Below are 15,516 nucleotides of genomic sequence, written 5' to 3'. Positions count from 1 at the left end.
CAGGGGTAAAGGCACTAAAAACTCCAACAATTGATCAAATATGAACAGCGACCAACTCTTAATTTAACAACTCATAACTTTAGAATTTCATTTCCCACAACATCCCCCCTCTTTCTTTTTGGTTGGGCTTGAGCCCGCATCAGTTGGCAATTTCCGATTCCTGAAAATAGAACTTCCTCAATTTTTTGTATTGGTCATAGACCTTCTTAGCTGATTCATGTTCCTCATGTTGACTTTCCATGACCATAATTTTAGTATGCTCAGTTGTTTTTGAAATTTGAGTACTTGCTTGGAATATGGATGAGATTATTCTCATTAGATAGGGGAGCAGACAGGGTAGAAATAGTAGGCTTGTTAGTGCAGCTGCAGCTACAAAAGCTACCTTCTTCCACCATTTTCCTTTAAATGACCAAAAGTCATCCCACCAGCTGGTATCTAGCAAAGGAATCCATTCTTGTGTCCCTGCATAAGCAATTTTACGGATCTCTGTGGATATGTTTTTAATGACCTCGCTCCTATCATCTATCTCCAAGCAGCATTCAGAAGAATTAAATTTACCACAAATTCCTCCCTCATCCACCAATAGATAGTCCACTGCTAACTGAATTTGACAGATAACTGTTCTGGTTTGTGCCAGTTGAGTATTTATATGATCAAGAGCTGAGGCTGTTCGATTGGAGATTTACTTCAAGTACCGCTTGGAGTCGGATAATCCGATTTAACATGTAAATTGGAGTACGGTATCCCCAAGATCCATCCTGGGCCCATGTTGCCGGTCCATAAGTTTTAATGATCTCCTCTGGTGTCCAAATTCTCCCTTTCCATTTCTGAGTGCTTTCCATGTCAATTACATTCCTTCTTTTTCGGTTTAATTTCTTCAGGTCATCATATACTGGAACTCCCAGGCTCGTCCCTGACTCTTTAGGTAAGAGGAGGAAGGCAGGCTTGATAATGCCTATTGTACAGCTCCCTGTCCAATCCTTTGGAAGGATAGTGTAAGCAACATCTCCACAAATCCAAAACAAGTGGTCAGGGGCTTCCCAAAAAGTATCTGCTATCTGTGTGGGGTGTTCCCAAAATTTAGATATCTGCTTTACTTCCCAAAGGGGGTTTATTCCCTTGTCTGCACATTCATGGAGGTTATACCCCTCATGATAAATGCATCCCTTCTTTTTCTTTTCAATTGCCCAATACCTATCTGTTTTTTGTGGGATCCACTTAGTACCTATATCCTTTGTGATCAAATACCTTTTACAAGCCATCCTTCCAACCGGAGTAGTATACCTTTTTCCTGTTCTCAGTATACATTCTTCACCAATTACCTTTGATTTTAAATCCCATCTCTCTTTAGCTCTCTTCATTAAGAGCTGGGATTTTGGTTCTGTTTGTTTCCATTTGAGGATTTCCAATGGTCCCAGACTAATTCCTTCCCATGGCCAGAGTTCAGACATCTTTGTACTCCCACAGACCCAACAATTAGTTATATTTAGTTCTTTACTGATCCTTTCTACCAAATCTATGAATAAGTTCTTCCCATCAGGTATCTCTAATTGGTCTTTTTTGGGTACTTCTGTTAGTTGTTTTTCTTTTATTAAATCCTTCATTCCTTCTTTCTCAAAACAGAACCATGCTTCTCCCATAGGGCATTCACCCAGTAGGCGTTGCCTAAACAAGGCAGTATTCCTTGCAAGCCAAAATACTTTCCTGCCCTCTTGGCAGGTTGTTAACTGGGAGTGGTTGAAGCATTTGGGATTTATGTTAGTGTGCACCCGGATTAGTGAGCCAAGGTTCTCCCCATCATAGAGAGGATGGTAACACTTAGAGCATGCATTCTCTCCACTCTCTATGGTGTTCCTCATCACCAGGAGGACTATTATTAGTCCCCTCAAGAGTCTGGTGTGAACCATTTCTCGATCTCACCCGGTCTTGCCTCTTGAGTTGGGGAGTTCTTATTCCCTTGGAAATATGACCAGGTTTGCTTCCTCCCCTTTCCCTACTAATTTGATTCTTCCTTGGGAAATGCTCTGTGGGAGATATTTGGTCAGATCACACTTCTGCCAAACTTAACAAACTTTAAACTTGAATAACAGTAACTATAACCATTATAATTCTTAAACACACTTATACAAGAAATTCTGTAAAGTCACACATACAAGTTCTGGGATTAATAAAGGAAATTTAACAAAGTTTAAACATGACTAACAGTAATTATAACTGTTATAAATCTTAAAAAGTCAGGATTTCAGTCTTTGTTAGGTTCTACCACCAGTCTTTATCAGTCTTTCTTCCCTTCCTTTTTAAAAGTTACTTTAAGGTTGTTTGAATTTGGTATAACAATCCACTTGGGTGAGTTTGTTGGTGTTTTTACGAGATCTGGTTCATTACTTGGAGAGGGTACCGGTCCTTTTACTCTGGAAATGTACATCCAGCCTTTTTCTTGAGTCCGAACTGAAGTGTGTGATGTAAGTAGCACCTGAAAGGGACCTTCAAATTTAGGAGTTAGCGGGATGTTGTTCCATGACTTTATTAAAACCCAATCCCCAGGCTTAATCTGATGTGTGTTGGAGACTAAGGGGGAAGTCTGAGGCAGGTACCCTCTCTTTCTTAAATCTTCCAGTGTTTTCCCAATAGTTTTCAGGTACCTCTGGGTTACATCTTCCCCTTCCAAATAATTCCCTGTGCTATAGGGAGTTATCAGAAATGGTAACCCAAACAGCATTTCATAAGGGGAGGCTCCTATATCTGACCTGGGTTGGGTTCGGATTCGCAGGAGGGCAAGGGGCAAGCATTTAAGCTAGTTCATTTGAGTTTCAGCAATAAGCTTGGTAAGCATATTTTTAAGAGTTTTGTTCATTCTCTCTACTTTCCCTGAGCTTTGTGGGTGCCATGGGGTATGTAATCTCCACTTTATTCCTAAAGCTTCAACTACTTTGTGTAGAATTTGGGCCTCAAAGTGGGGGCCTCTATCAGAATCAATGTTGTTAACCAACCCGTATCAGGGAATGATTTGCTCTAATAAAATTTTTACAACGATCTCTGTGGTTTCCTTTCTAGTGGGAAAGGCCTCCACCCAATGGATAAGATGGTCTATTATTACAAGTATGTGCCTGTAGTTCTGGATGGGTGGCATTTTGGTGAAGTCAACTTGAATATTTTGAAATGGCCTTAATACCAATTCCCTTCCCCCCGGTGTGGTTTTCCTCATTACTTTTTGGTTCACTTTTTGGCAGATTGAGCCCCCCTGGGTTATTGATTTTGCTAACTCATATACCCCAATGCACAGATTTTCCCTTAGAAAGTGTACATGAAGTCCCTGGACTCCCCAGTGAGTTAGCTCATGTATTTCTGCTAATACTCTCCTGGCTAATGATTTGTTCAAAAACCTACTCCCATCAGGCGTCAACCACTCCCCTTGTTGCCCCTGGTGCACATGTAGCTCTTTTATCAGCTTTAGTTCTTTTTCACTGAATACTGGCTTTTCTTCTTCCTCTTTATCTGATGCTTCATTTAAGTTAAAAATTTTCACTGGTTCTCCTGGACTTAATGCTGCCTCTTTTGCTGTTTCATCTGCTAGTTGATTCCCCTTTGCTTCAAGTGTATTCCTTCTCTGATGTCCCTTAACATGCACTACTGCAATCTCCATTGGTTTAGATAAGGACTCTAACACTAGCTTTATCAACTCCTTATGTACTAGATCTTCTCCTTTTGAGTTTAAATAACCACGCTCTTCCCAGATTTTTCCAAATGTATGCACTATTCCAAAAGCGTATCGCGAATCAGTGTATATTGTGCCCCGACCTCCTTCTAACAGATCTAACCCCCTCTTCAAAGCATACACCTCACAACACTGCGCTGACCAACTAGAGAGCAACTTTCCCTTTTCTGCAATCTGTAGACTCCCTCCTTATATGGCTTTTGTTACGGCATACCCTGATACTCTTTTTCCCCCTATCACCCTAGAGGATCCATCTGTAAATAACCTTTCCCCATAAGGTAAGGGGATGTCATCCAGAATGCCTCTAATTTTAGTCTGCAGGTTCATGAGCTCTATGCAGTCATGTTCTAGTTCTGGTAGAGGTTCTCCAGAGAGGAACTGGGCTGGATTTAGACTTTTCAAGATGATTAACTCTAGGTTGTCGTTGTCCATTAGGACAACTTCATATTTTAAAATTCTGGAATCAGTTAACCACTGTTGGGCCCTTTGACTTAGTAATGTCTTCAGGTCATGTGGCGTATGGACTCATTCTTCCATGTAGAGTCAATTTCTGGGTTTCCTCTATCAGAATAGAAACAGCAGCAACTGCCTGGATGCAAGTGGGCCATCCCCTGGCTACTGGATCTAATAGCTTAGAGATGTAGGCAATTGGCTTTTTACATCCCCCCCATTCTTGGGCTACTACCCTGTATGCAACCCCCTTTTCTGTAGTTACAAATAAATCAAACCCTTTCCTCAAATCGGGTAGGCTTAGGACAGGTGCTGTGGATAACCTTACTTTCAGCTCCTCTAACTTCCTTTCATCATTATCAGTCCATTCCAGTGGCTCGGAGTCCACCAATTTGTCATAGAGGAATTTAACATTCTGTGTGTATTGGTCTATCCATAATTTGCAATATCCGAATAATGCTAATCATTTCCTTACATCCCTTTTTGGTTTTGGTGCCTGTAATGATAATATACCAGAGATTCTGTCAGGACTTATCTTCTTATACCCCTTTCCAACCAGATGACCCAAAGATATGATTTCTGGTTCCACAAATTGCAATTTGCTTTGAGAAACTTTCAATCCCTTTTCCCCTAGAAAATTTAGAAGTTTTATGCTGGTGACCCTGACTTCATTTTGTTCTGGCCCAGATATTAATAAGTCATCCACATATTGTAATATTTGCACCTGGCCCTCAGGGGTAAATTGTTCAAGCAGGGTTTCTAGCATTTGTCCAAAGAGGTTTGGGGACTCTATGAACCCTTGAGGCAGGCGTGTCCACCTTAGTTGTAACTCCCTCTTTTGGTCCAGGTATTCCCACTCAAAGGCAAACCAATCCCTACTTCCCTCATCCAGGGGACAAGCCCAGAATGCATCCTTCAAATCAATGACAGTGAACCATTCATGATCCCTTGGTATTCTGCTTAAAAGGGTGTAGGGATTCTGGACCACAGGGTGCCTCGCAATGGTCACTTTGTTTACCTCCCTTAAATCCTGCAGTGTCTATATTTGCCTTCAGTTTTCTTTACTGCTAATATGGGTGTGTTATGGGGGGACATACATGGTTCTAAAATGCCTTCTTCCAACAGCTGTTATATTACTGGTGCAAGCCCTCTTCTTCCTTCTAGGGGTATTGGGTACTGCTTGACTCGAATTGGAGGAGTGTCTTTCTGCATTTCCACTTTTATCGGAGGAATATCTAGACATCCCCTTCCTCCTCCTTCTGCCCAGACTACTGGACTTATTTCCCCTATATCTTCACTAGTCAATTTCATAATCTAGACTACCATTCTCCCATTCTCCGGAATAATCCCCACTCCTAATTGGACTTGCAAATCTCTCCCCAGTAAATTACCCCCTAGACTGGGCAGGAATATGAAGTCAGCTAAGCATTTTCAGGAGTTGCCTTTTATTTCAACACCTTCCACTATAGGAGCTTGGAATGGTCATCCTTCTGCCCCTATTACTTCACAAACCCTTTTACTAATGATAGTTCCAATAGGAAGCTTATTTATACTGGATTTGTCTGCCCCTGTGTCCACTAAAAATTCAAATTCCTCGTTCTGGGGACCCACTTCAAAATTTACCAAGGGCTCCTCTTGATGTTTCATTGGGTCCCTCACTATGTAGAGCCCCTGACACCCCTAATCGCCAGCTCTCAAGATCTTTTCTAGGGCATCCTGTTCCTTTGCAATGGCCTTGTCAGATGTCAGCTTGTTACAGTCCTTCCTTATGTGCCCTTCCTCCCCACAATAATAACATTTTCTTCTCTCTACCGGCATCCCCGGTTTCCTATCACCCTTAACCCAGGGAGGCACTGTCTTATTCTTCGATGTTCCCATGAAGGGTTTTGGTTGACTCCCACCTGTCTCAGATGGCTGCTTCTCTTGGTCTCCCAGGCTATAGCCACCATGATCCTGGCCTTTGATTTCGTTCTCTCCTCCTCTCTCCTGAGATAGACCCTTAAGGCTTCCTTCAATAGTTCATTTATACATTTTTCCTGCCAGTCTTCCATTTTTTCAATTTTTCTCCTAATATCTGGCCAGGATTTAGTAATGAACTGTACTTTTACTAGTACTTGCCCCTCAGGGCTATCAGGGTCTATGCTTGAATACATTTGAAAGTTCTTTTTTAACCTATTTAACCAGGCTCCTGGGGTCACATCCTTCTTTTGCATTCCATCAAAAGCTAGCTTGGTGTTACTGCTCTGGGGAACACATTCTTTGATTCCCCTAATCATTAAAGTTCTATAATCCTCCATATTTTGTCTCCCTTCCTCTCGGTTTGGGTTCCACCCAGGGTCTATCATGGGCATTTTCCGATCCCCTGGAAACCCTAACCTGTTTCCCCTCTCCCATATATGCATCCCTGACGCTCTAATCATCCTCACTTCTTCTGGACTGAACAACATCTTAAAGATAGAATCCAATTCACCCCATGTATAAATATTGGGCCCAAGGAACTGGTCTACTTGGTTGGATATTCCTACGGGATCCTCCACCAGATTGCCCAGTTCCTTCTTAAACCCCCGGACTTCCAAGGCCGTTAATGGGGCGTTAACAAATCTGACCCCTCCAGCAACTCCGCCCACAGGGACTTCCCTTAATGGGAAAAGTTTTTCTACTCTTTGTGCTCTAGACCTGGTGTTACAATATGGCCCTTCCATGGGGTTCCATTCATGGGAGGGAATGGGAGGTGTAAAGTCTTGTTGACCTGTGGGCAGGGGATTGGTATTCATTTCCCAATTAAGAGGAGGTAAGGGGATAACAGTGGGTGAGGGGGAATGAACTGAACTCACAGTGGGGGGCACTGGAGATGGAATTGTAGGATTGGGTGGAAGGACTGAGGGGGAGACTGAAGGTGTGACTGTGTTAGGGGACCAGGGCAGGGGAACAGTAGAAGCGGGTGAGGGATTTGATGTTGGGACAGGGGTGTTAGGAGAAGGTGGTGAGGAGATTAAGGAGGTTGAGGGTTCTGAAGGGGGAGAAACTGAAGTCTCAACAGAAGAGGCTGAGGGAGAAACTGAAGTTACTAAAGGAGGAACTGGAAGATCTGGGAAAGGGGCTTGAGGGACTGTGGGGTAGACTGGAGGAGGGGGAGGTAGGTAATCAAGGGGGTCCCATCTTTTATTTTCCTCTCCTTTCTCTCTTTTCTCTGTTTCTGCTGTTTCCTGGTCTGTGGCGCTCTTTCCCCAGCAGACAGCATACGTTAGCTGATCCACATCTGGGCTCCCTTGTGACTTTAAATATTGTTTTAATTGAGAACACATCCAGGTGTCCTGTGCCCCATATCATGGCCATTCCCCTTGAAGTTCTAATTTAGGCCAGACTTCTATACAGTAATGGATCATTTTAATTTTGTCTAGGTCTCTCGTGGCCTCCCAGGTGTCCCACTGATCTAGCATTTTTCCTAGGGGACTATTAGGGGGAATGTTCTTTATTTTATCTTCATCCTTCTTTTGGGAGCCTGACCTTTTGCAAACACACTTTCCCATTTCCTTCTTTCTGGGTGTCCAAACAAAAATCACAAACAGCTAACACAATAACTTGGACCTCTTACAAAAATCTTAAGGTGCCCCTACCCAAACAGAAAATTACTGATGGGCAACACAAGACCAACTCTTAAAACTTACTCGTCCCTTCTATTTACAACCAAGAAGTTATATACAACTGATCAACCAAAGAAAAGCTAAGACTTACTCTCTCTCTAAAAAAACCTTATTTTCATTCAACCAGTTTAACACTTGCTTACTTCCACGTTCTCACCAGGAACAGGATATTGGGGAAAGGATGGGACTGCACACACTCTCTCTCTGGCCAGATTCCTCTCATACCACGCACACGAGACCTGATCTCCCTATCAGGTCTTGGAGGTCAGCTTCTGTAGGGCTTACTTTGCCTACACTGCACCTCCAAGGTCAGCCTCTGTAGGGCTTACTTTGCCTACACTGTACCTCTCACCGTACCCCTACACCTTGACCCCTCTGGGACTACTAAGCACCCTTGATTGACGCAGACAGGGTCCCTAGTACTAGGGTAACCTCAAGATCTTCCCTGTCTAGCCTCCTCCCAGGCTAGAACATCCTGGCCCTAGTACTGTTAGCATGTGACCCACACTAGACCTAGGTGTCTACATGCCCCAGAACCCCCTAGGCCTTCACTTAGGTTTGTTACCCCTAACCCGCTTTGCCTCCTAGGTTGGCCACCCCTCCCCAGCAGAATGGCCCAGGCCAGAAGGGGTGTGTGTGTGTGTGGGTGTGTGTATGCCTGTCTCACCCACATTGGACTCCCCACCCCTGTGCCCTAGGCAGTGGGTTTACAGCCTCTCCCTTAGACTGCAACAGCACAGCATGTCTCGGTACATCGTGATCTAGCTCTGGGAAGTGGGAGCTCTCACTGACCACCTCTGGTACCAGCAGTGTCTGGGGACACCCTGTAAAGGCATGTGACTCTCACAATATCTAGGCCCCCCACATGCCCCGGGGTTGCCTAGACCGTTTAGTCCCTGGGGGACCTGCCCCTTTGCATGCCACTCACACTCCTTGGCTCCCTCCGCACGCTTGGAGGGGGGGGCCCTGCTATCCCCAGGAGACGCCTCACCCACTTCTCTGGGCCCAGTTGGGCCTCTTTCGCTTCCTGCTGTTCCTGGCTGGCCCCCTTGCGGGAGTCCAGAACTACGGTACTGGGCAGTCCACACTCGCCCCGGGGGTCTGAGCTGCCAGCCCCCGTCTCACTCACACCACACTCGTTCACCTCCCACTCCCATCACCGGTGGCTTACCCAATCTGGCGCTCTGCTGCATCGTTGATCCCAGGCTGTACTTATGGGTCCAGTATAGCCAACTGTCCCCCGGAGACCCGATAGGGTGGGCAGCCGTCCCATCCCTGGTCCTCTTTGGGGTGTGGGTATCCCGGATGAGCCCCCAAGCTGTTATGAACGGGCTAGGAGACCAGCTCCTTTTTAAAAAGGCCTTTATTGAACAGGACAGCTCTGGAGTGGGGATCCGAGAGGTCACGCACACCACCACTGCTCCCACTGGACATCGCAGAAGAGAAAGATCCGTGCAGCTTTGTCACTAGGGCAGAGCTGAATCTTCCTTCCTCACAGGAGTCCCTAGGAAGACTGCTTTACCGGCTCGTAGTCCAGGGGTCAGTCTTTTCTAGTTCTTTTTATGTCATGGCGACCACTTCTAAGCAGGTTCAGATGGTGTAGGAAGATGGTCTTCCTTCTTAGTTCACCAGGATATGTTCTTTTGGTCCTTTATTTTCCTGTTGGCTCGTTGTTGTTAGGGGTTTTTGTTTCCCGGCAGCACTCAGTCCAACCTCATTTGCGTGCAGCCTCAGGCACCATTTTGGGGAGCAGTGGCGTCACTACTGGAGGGGAAGGGGATACAATGTAAGGGAAAAGTAACCACGGGTGAAGCAGGGAGAAAACAACCAGGGGTAAAGGCACTAAAAACTCCAACAATTGATCAATCAAATATGAACAGCGACCAACTCTTAATTTAACAACTCATAACTTTAGAATTTCATTTCCCACCCCCCCCCCACCCCCCCAGGGCATTTAGTTTTCACCCGTGCTGTTCCGCTGATTCCTCATTTCGCTGCCACTGCCCGTATATCTCTTTCAGCTTCTCGCCTGTGTCTTCCTCCTTTTCCCTGTCCTTCTCACAGATTTTGTACAGCCTCCACGAGTGTAGTTTTGGTGATGTTTCCACTCTCTTTTTTCAGTTTGCACACACCACCACCACCCCATCTTTATTCCAAATTCTCCCCATGTCACTTTCTACTTGTCTCTATCATTTTCTCACAGATGGATGCCTGAACTGGAGCTTCAGGGACATGGCCTTCTCCACTTTCTCCACAGGCAATGAAATAAAGTGCTTCTACACTCACACAAAGTTTTTGCCTTACTTCTCTAAATTTCTAAGAGGGTGCTCATTGGAATGAATTTCAAGAGGATAGCTTAATTATGTTAGGGCAAATGTATAATCAAGACACTGACATGCACTTGATACTTCAAATTTATTTTCAGTGAAGATGTTAATTTTTTCTTGTCTCGCTTGTAAAGACTGAGGGAAAGGTAGATTCCCTCAGTCACTACGTCAGTCTTTTCCATGTCCTGTGTCACCAGGTCCCCTGTCCCATTTGGTAGTGGGCTCCCATTTTCCCTCACGTTCCTTTTGCCATTTCTGTATAGAAATGCTCCTTTTTCCCTGTGCCACCCTTTACCAGATTAATTTCCTTTTGGCATTTAATTTTGACATAATCCCTCAGTGCTTGGACAGTGTTATAAGGGATCTTTTTATTGAACTTGGGAGGTTAATTAAAGTTGTTATTGTTGGAGAGTTAATTAATATTATGATAAAAGTTAACTATGTTTAATTATGTTGTAAAGTTGTTAAGATGATTGTTAAGTATTTTGGAGTGTTTGGGGTTGATACTGGATTGGGGTCGGGTGGATAGAATGGGGGATTAGTAAGAGATATAAGGGGGCTTATGGGGGCCTGGAATAGAACATTCAAGAATATGATGTCATCAGCACCGTGAGAAATGATTGGAAGAAACATCCCCCAATCATTTGATGCCCTGGGAAAATGATTGGACCAGGATGAACATAGCTGTGGACCAATCAGAGCCCAAGAAAGCAGCCAATCCTGAAACGGATCCAAAACGGACCAATCCAAGCCTAAGGGAGGGTATAAAACAGGGTGTTATGGGTTAGCAGGGGCTTTTTCTGTTCGGGAATTTGTTTGGATATGCTGTTGCTGACCCGGTTTGTAGCATGGAGCACACAGGACTAGTCTGTGTTCTCCTTCGGCTGCAGCTCAGTATTAATAAACAAGCCAGGCTTTAATTACATCAAAAAGTCTCGACCCTCATTTATAACAGACAGTGTTTTTGCATTCCCCCCAAATTACACATTCCCTTCTTCCACCCTTCCTCTGCTTTATTTCTAGGTAAACGGGAAGCTCAGACCCCTTAAGTGTAGGGATAATTACATATTTCTTAATTAGATGGTCACAAAATTCTCTTCTCACAGGATGCTGCCTTTTTTCAGCAAATGAGCTGGTTTGCAATAGTCCCTTTCATCCTCCTCACTTGATGTGCAATTATTCAATATATCATGTTGTCTTGGTTCTAGAAGACAGGTGTCTACTAGGGAGGGCAGGAGCCTCCCTTGGGATGAAAGAATGTAGACCCTCTCCCTCCGAATTATTTTAATTCTGAAATCAAGGGGCTTTCAGGCAGAGATCTGGGGATAGGAATAACAGTTCTTTACTAGTAGAACCAGGCAAACAAACAACAATAACTACAGCATTAGCAAGAAAACGGAACCAGGGACCCCGTGACAGCCTTCTCGGCTGAGACAGGATGGAGGAGAGGCTTTGTTCCACAAACACCCTCGGGCGGGCAGTCCCAGTGCTCCTGCAGGGCTCCGAGGAACAGTTGGCTGGAACAGCAGGGATGAGCAGAGATCCTGGGCCAGTGGCTGAGGTGTATCAGCAGCTCCGCGGTGGTGCCTGGCACTGCCACACGTCCCAGCAGGACAGGGGGTGCGAGGCCATCAACAAAGAGGGAAGAAAGAGAAGCAGCAGCAGCTCCGTCTGGGTGATGGCGAAATTCCCTTCTCTCTACCACAGCAGCTCCACGCCCCAAAAAAAGAATGTCTTTCCCTCGAAGCCGAAGAAAGCCCACCCAAACTGTCCCCACCCTCCTTTCCTGCCCCTTCCCCCCCTTGGGCCTGGCCAAACTCTTTGTCCTTTGTCAAGCACCCACTAAGTACCCACAGTTAGGTTGTCCCCGCAACTAATGGGTAAAAATTCCACGGGCAAGCCAGAACTAAAAAAAAAAGGACACCTAACCCCCAACACATGTAGCCCTCAGACTGGGTGGGTAATTATTCATTCCCTTCATTCTCCAGGATCCTGTGGAGTTTAAACCAACCCCAGTGAATTTGGAGTGCTGAGAACCGCCAAAAGCATCCCATAAGATTTCTGGATCCCATAGGTAGAGTTTATTTGGTGATTTATGGATATGAATAACTTTTTCTATTTATAAAGTGTCTCTTCAGGGGCCTCAGGCTCTGCTGAGAAATCTGAGGGGAAAACCAGGATTCATGAAGGTTTTACATGGTAGGGGATATGCAGGGTGCCTGCAGGTCTGGAGCAGAACACGCTCATCCCATAAGGTAATGCAAAGACAGATCAAACTACCAGATTTTGTAATTACAAAATGTGGTGTTCATCAAAACATAAACATTTTGCAGATACAAATCAATATCTGTCATTGTATTTCTTGGGGAGGATGGGGGGGAGGGGGGGAAGACAAAAAAAAAAGATAACACTTTTCAATAAGGAAGAAAGGTTCTGTTTCAATAATTGCAAAAACTAATATTTCAACACAGTATTTCAAAATAATTTCATGTACTGAGATTATTTCACCTAATACAAAAATAATACTGAATTCTTTTTTTTTTTTTCTTTACACTGAACAATATAATGTGTAATATATATTACATTGTATATTGTCAGTAGCTACTTCTCAAGGAACATCTTTAATATTGGAATGGAGGCAGTTTTACAAAATCTACTGAGTTAAGGGTAGGGATTTTTTTTGAAGACTTTCATTAGGGGATGTGATAAATGTAACCTTGGATAAAAATTCATGAAAGAATAAATAAGTATATAACTGTATTTGTAACAATGTAAAAATTATATAAAATATAGTGTGGCCTAAGAATTTCCCCCAAACCCAGCAGTAACTACCCATTCAGGTGGTAACGACCCTAGGCGACGTTCATCAGCCTGAAAGAAAGAGCAGGACACGAACAATTAAGCTAAACAAAGAAAGGAGCCAGGCCGAGATGCCCATCGACTCCACACCCCGCACCGGGGCACCCCTCCCTGCAAGCCCTGACTGAAGATGCAATCAGGCCAAACAATAAGAGGAGCCCAGCCGAGATATCCATCAACTCCGCACCGGACCTGGACACTTCACCCTGAGAGTCCAACCGAAGATACAATCAAGAAGCACTCAGAACCTTTCACATGCGAATGGACTCTGCCCAGTCGTCTATTGATTCAGTTCCACGGTTCCAGGAAATTCATTCAACCAGCCATCTAAACTCTTTGTTGAACAGTAACTGCTCGGAGTTTTGGCCTCAGGACACAAAATCCCTATAAAAACCCCGGACAGTCTACCCTCCTTCGTGGATTTGGGTAAATCTGTACCTCTGGGTATAGATGTCTCCCTGTCCACCCAGCGCTGCACTGATTTATTGTGGTTTTTTTCTCTCATCGTTTGTGATTGAAATTGTTTTATAATAAATCGCTTTTTATATTAACCCTATTTTTGCCATTGCATTTATAACAGATTGGTGCCGTGACTCGGATCGGAGAAACTGCGGGGAATCTCGCTGCCCAGGACGAGTACCCCCGCTGATTTTGGCGGCCTGGTGAGTTGAGAACCCCCGTAGTTTGTTCCGACGTCCGAACCAAATTTAGGCTGAGATAAAACCACAATAAAAAAGAAACGGATCCGGATCAGAGAGCTCGGGAAGGCACGGAGCCTTCTGGAAGCCGCGGCTTGTTTTGCTCATAAAACGTCTGTTGTGCACAAAGACATCCACGCAGGAAAATAGCTGTAAGTACTGCTGGTTGAGTGGGCGATCGGGCGAGTGTGTGAGACGTGATCTGATCACGGGGCGAGTGTGGACTTCAAGGCCGCGTTTCCATCCTCCCGCGAGGGAATTGGCTGGCCGTGAAGGAAGCGATCCAGAGTGAAAGCTTTTTTTCTCGACACACACTTGTAAAAACCTGAGGCCAAAGGGTGTCTCGGGGGACTGATCGCAAGGAACTAAAAGGGGAAGGATACGTCCTGTCAAGCTCGGGAACTGGTAAACCCTTTTAGTTAACGGACCCAGGTAGAGGTCCGGAAGAGGATCAAAAGTACCGATTACAAGAGACCTCAGCTCAGCTCGCTGAAGGGTGAGTATCAGCAAAATTTTGATTCCTAGAGTAAGTACACAACACAGAAACTGATACCGACTCACGGAGAAGTCGAAGACAGGTAAGAAATTATATATTTGCGAAGTATGAGGCAGAAAAAGAGTAAGCTTCAAAGAAGAAGCACAGGGAAAAATTCCTCCGATCAGGGGGAGGAATCACCAGACATCCCGCTGGAAAGTCCCTTAGGGTGGATGCTAAAACACTGGGAAGATTGTCCCCAGAGGAAGGGGAAATCAAAGGCAAAATTAATACATTATTGTATAGAGGTTTGGGGAGGACAAGAGTTGAGAAGTCACCTCACTTGGCCAGTGTTAGGCACATTTGAAAAATGGACGTGTAATAAGTTATTCTCTTATGTGGAGAACAAGGTCCCCTCAGATCCTGAGGAGAAGGAATATGCTAAGCTCTGGGTAAACGTCAGAGTAGGGCTATTCCCAATGAAACAAAAAGAAAAACGTGAGTCGAGAGCTGAGTCCTGGGAACCCCTCGACCACTTACCACCCCCATATCATGGACCGGCGGGACCTTCCTCTGCAGAGCAAGTGGTGCCTTCAGCACCCTTGGGCCCCCGAGACCAACCCACTGAGATGCATGTGTCTCAAGCGGGAGACTCGGTGCCGGCAGCGATGCCGGCAGCCCTTCCCCTTTCCCCGCCTGCAAACACCGTAGCCACAGTAGCCTCTTCGGAGGTTTCTCCTGCACAAGGCTGAGGATCACTCTATCCGTCCTTGCCGGTCCAGCCGCCACAACCGGGACCCTCCCATATAACGGAGGGGATCCCTCCCGTCAACTGGGTGGCGGCGGAGTTCCCACAATTGATAACGGGGAAGCAACCCACAATCGCCAACTCCCCTCCTGCAAGTAGAACCTGTTTGAGAGCGAGAATGGTGGATAATGAATAGGGAGAGAGTGAAGAAGGGCACCGGTTGTTCCCTCTTAGGGAAGTACCGACGGCCCCGGGAGTGATCAGTTTTGTGAATGTACCCCTTAACTCTGGAGATGTAAGGGCATTTAAGAAAGAGATGGGGCGGTTGTTGGATGATCCTTTTGGTGTGGCTGAGAGGTTAGACGAATTTTTAGAGAGTAGTATTTATACCTTTGACGATCTTATGGCAATCCTAAGGTCATTGTTTAATCAGGAGGAAAGAGAGATGATTAAACAAGCCGGTATCAGAGACTGGGACAGACGCAATCCACAGGGGACGCCAGGTAACCAGAAATGGCCTAGCGTAAGCCCGAGCTGGAATGCACAGACGGAGGAAGGCAGACGGAACATGATGGATTTAAGGAGCATAATTGTACAAGG

This window comes from Pseudopodoces humilis, chromosome 5, assembly GCF_049639895.1.
Source record: "Pseudopodoces humilis isolate 2021_Gansu_Grassland_sample_001 chromosome 5, ASM4963989v1, whole genome shotgun sequence".
Lineage (NCBI taxonomy): Eukaryota > Metazoa > Chordata > Aves > Passeriformes > Paridae > Pseudopodoces > Pseudopodoces humilis.
The sequence above is the reverse complement of the archived record's forward strand: the minus strand, read 5'-3'. Positions refer to the sequence as shown.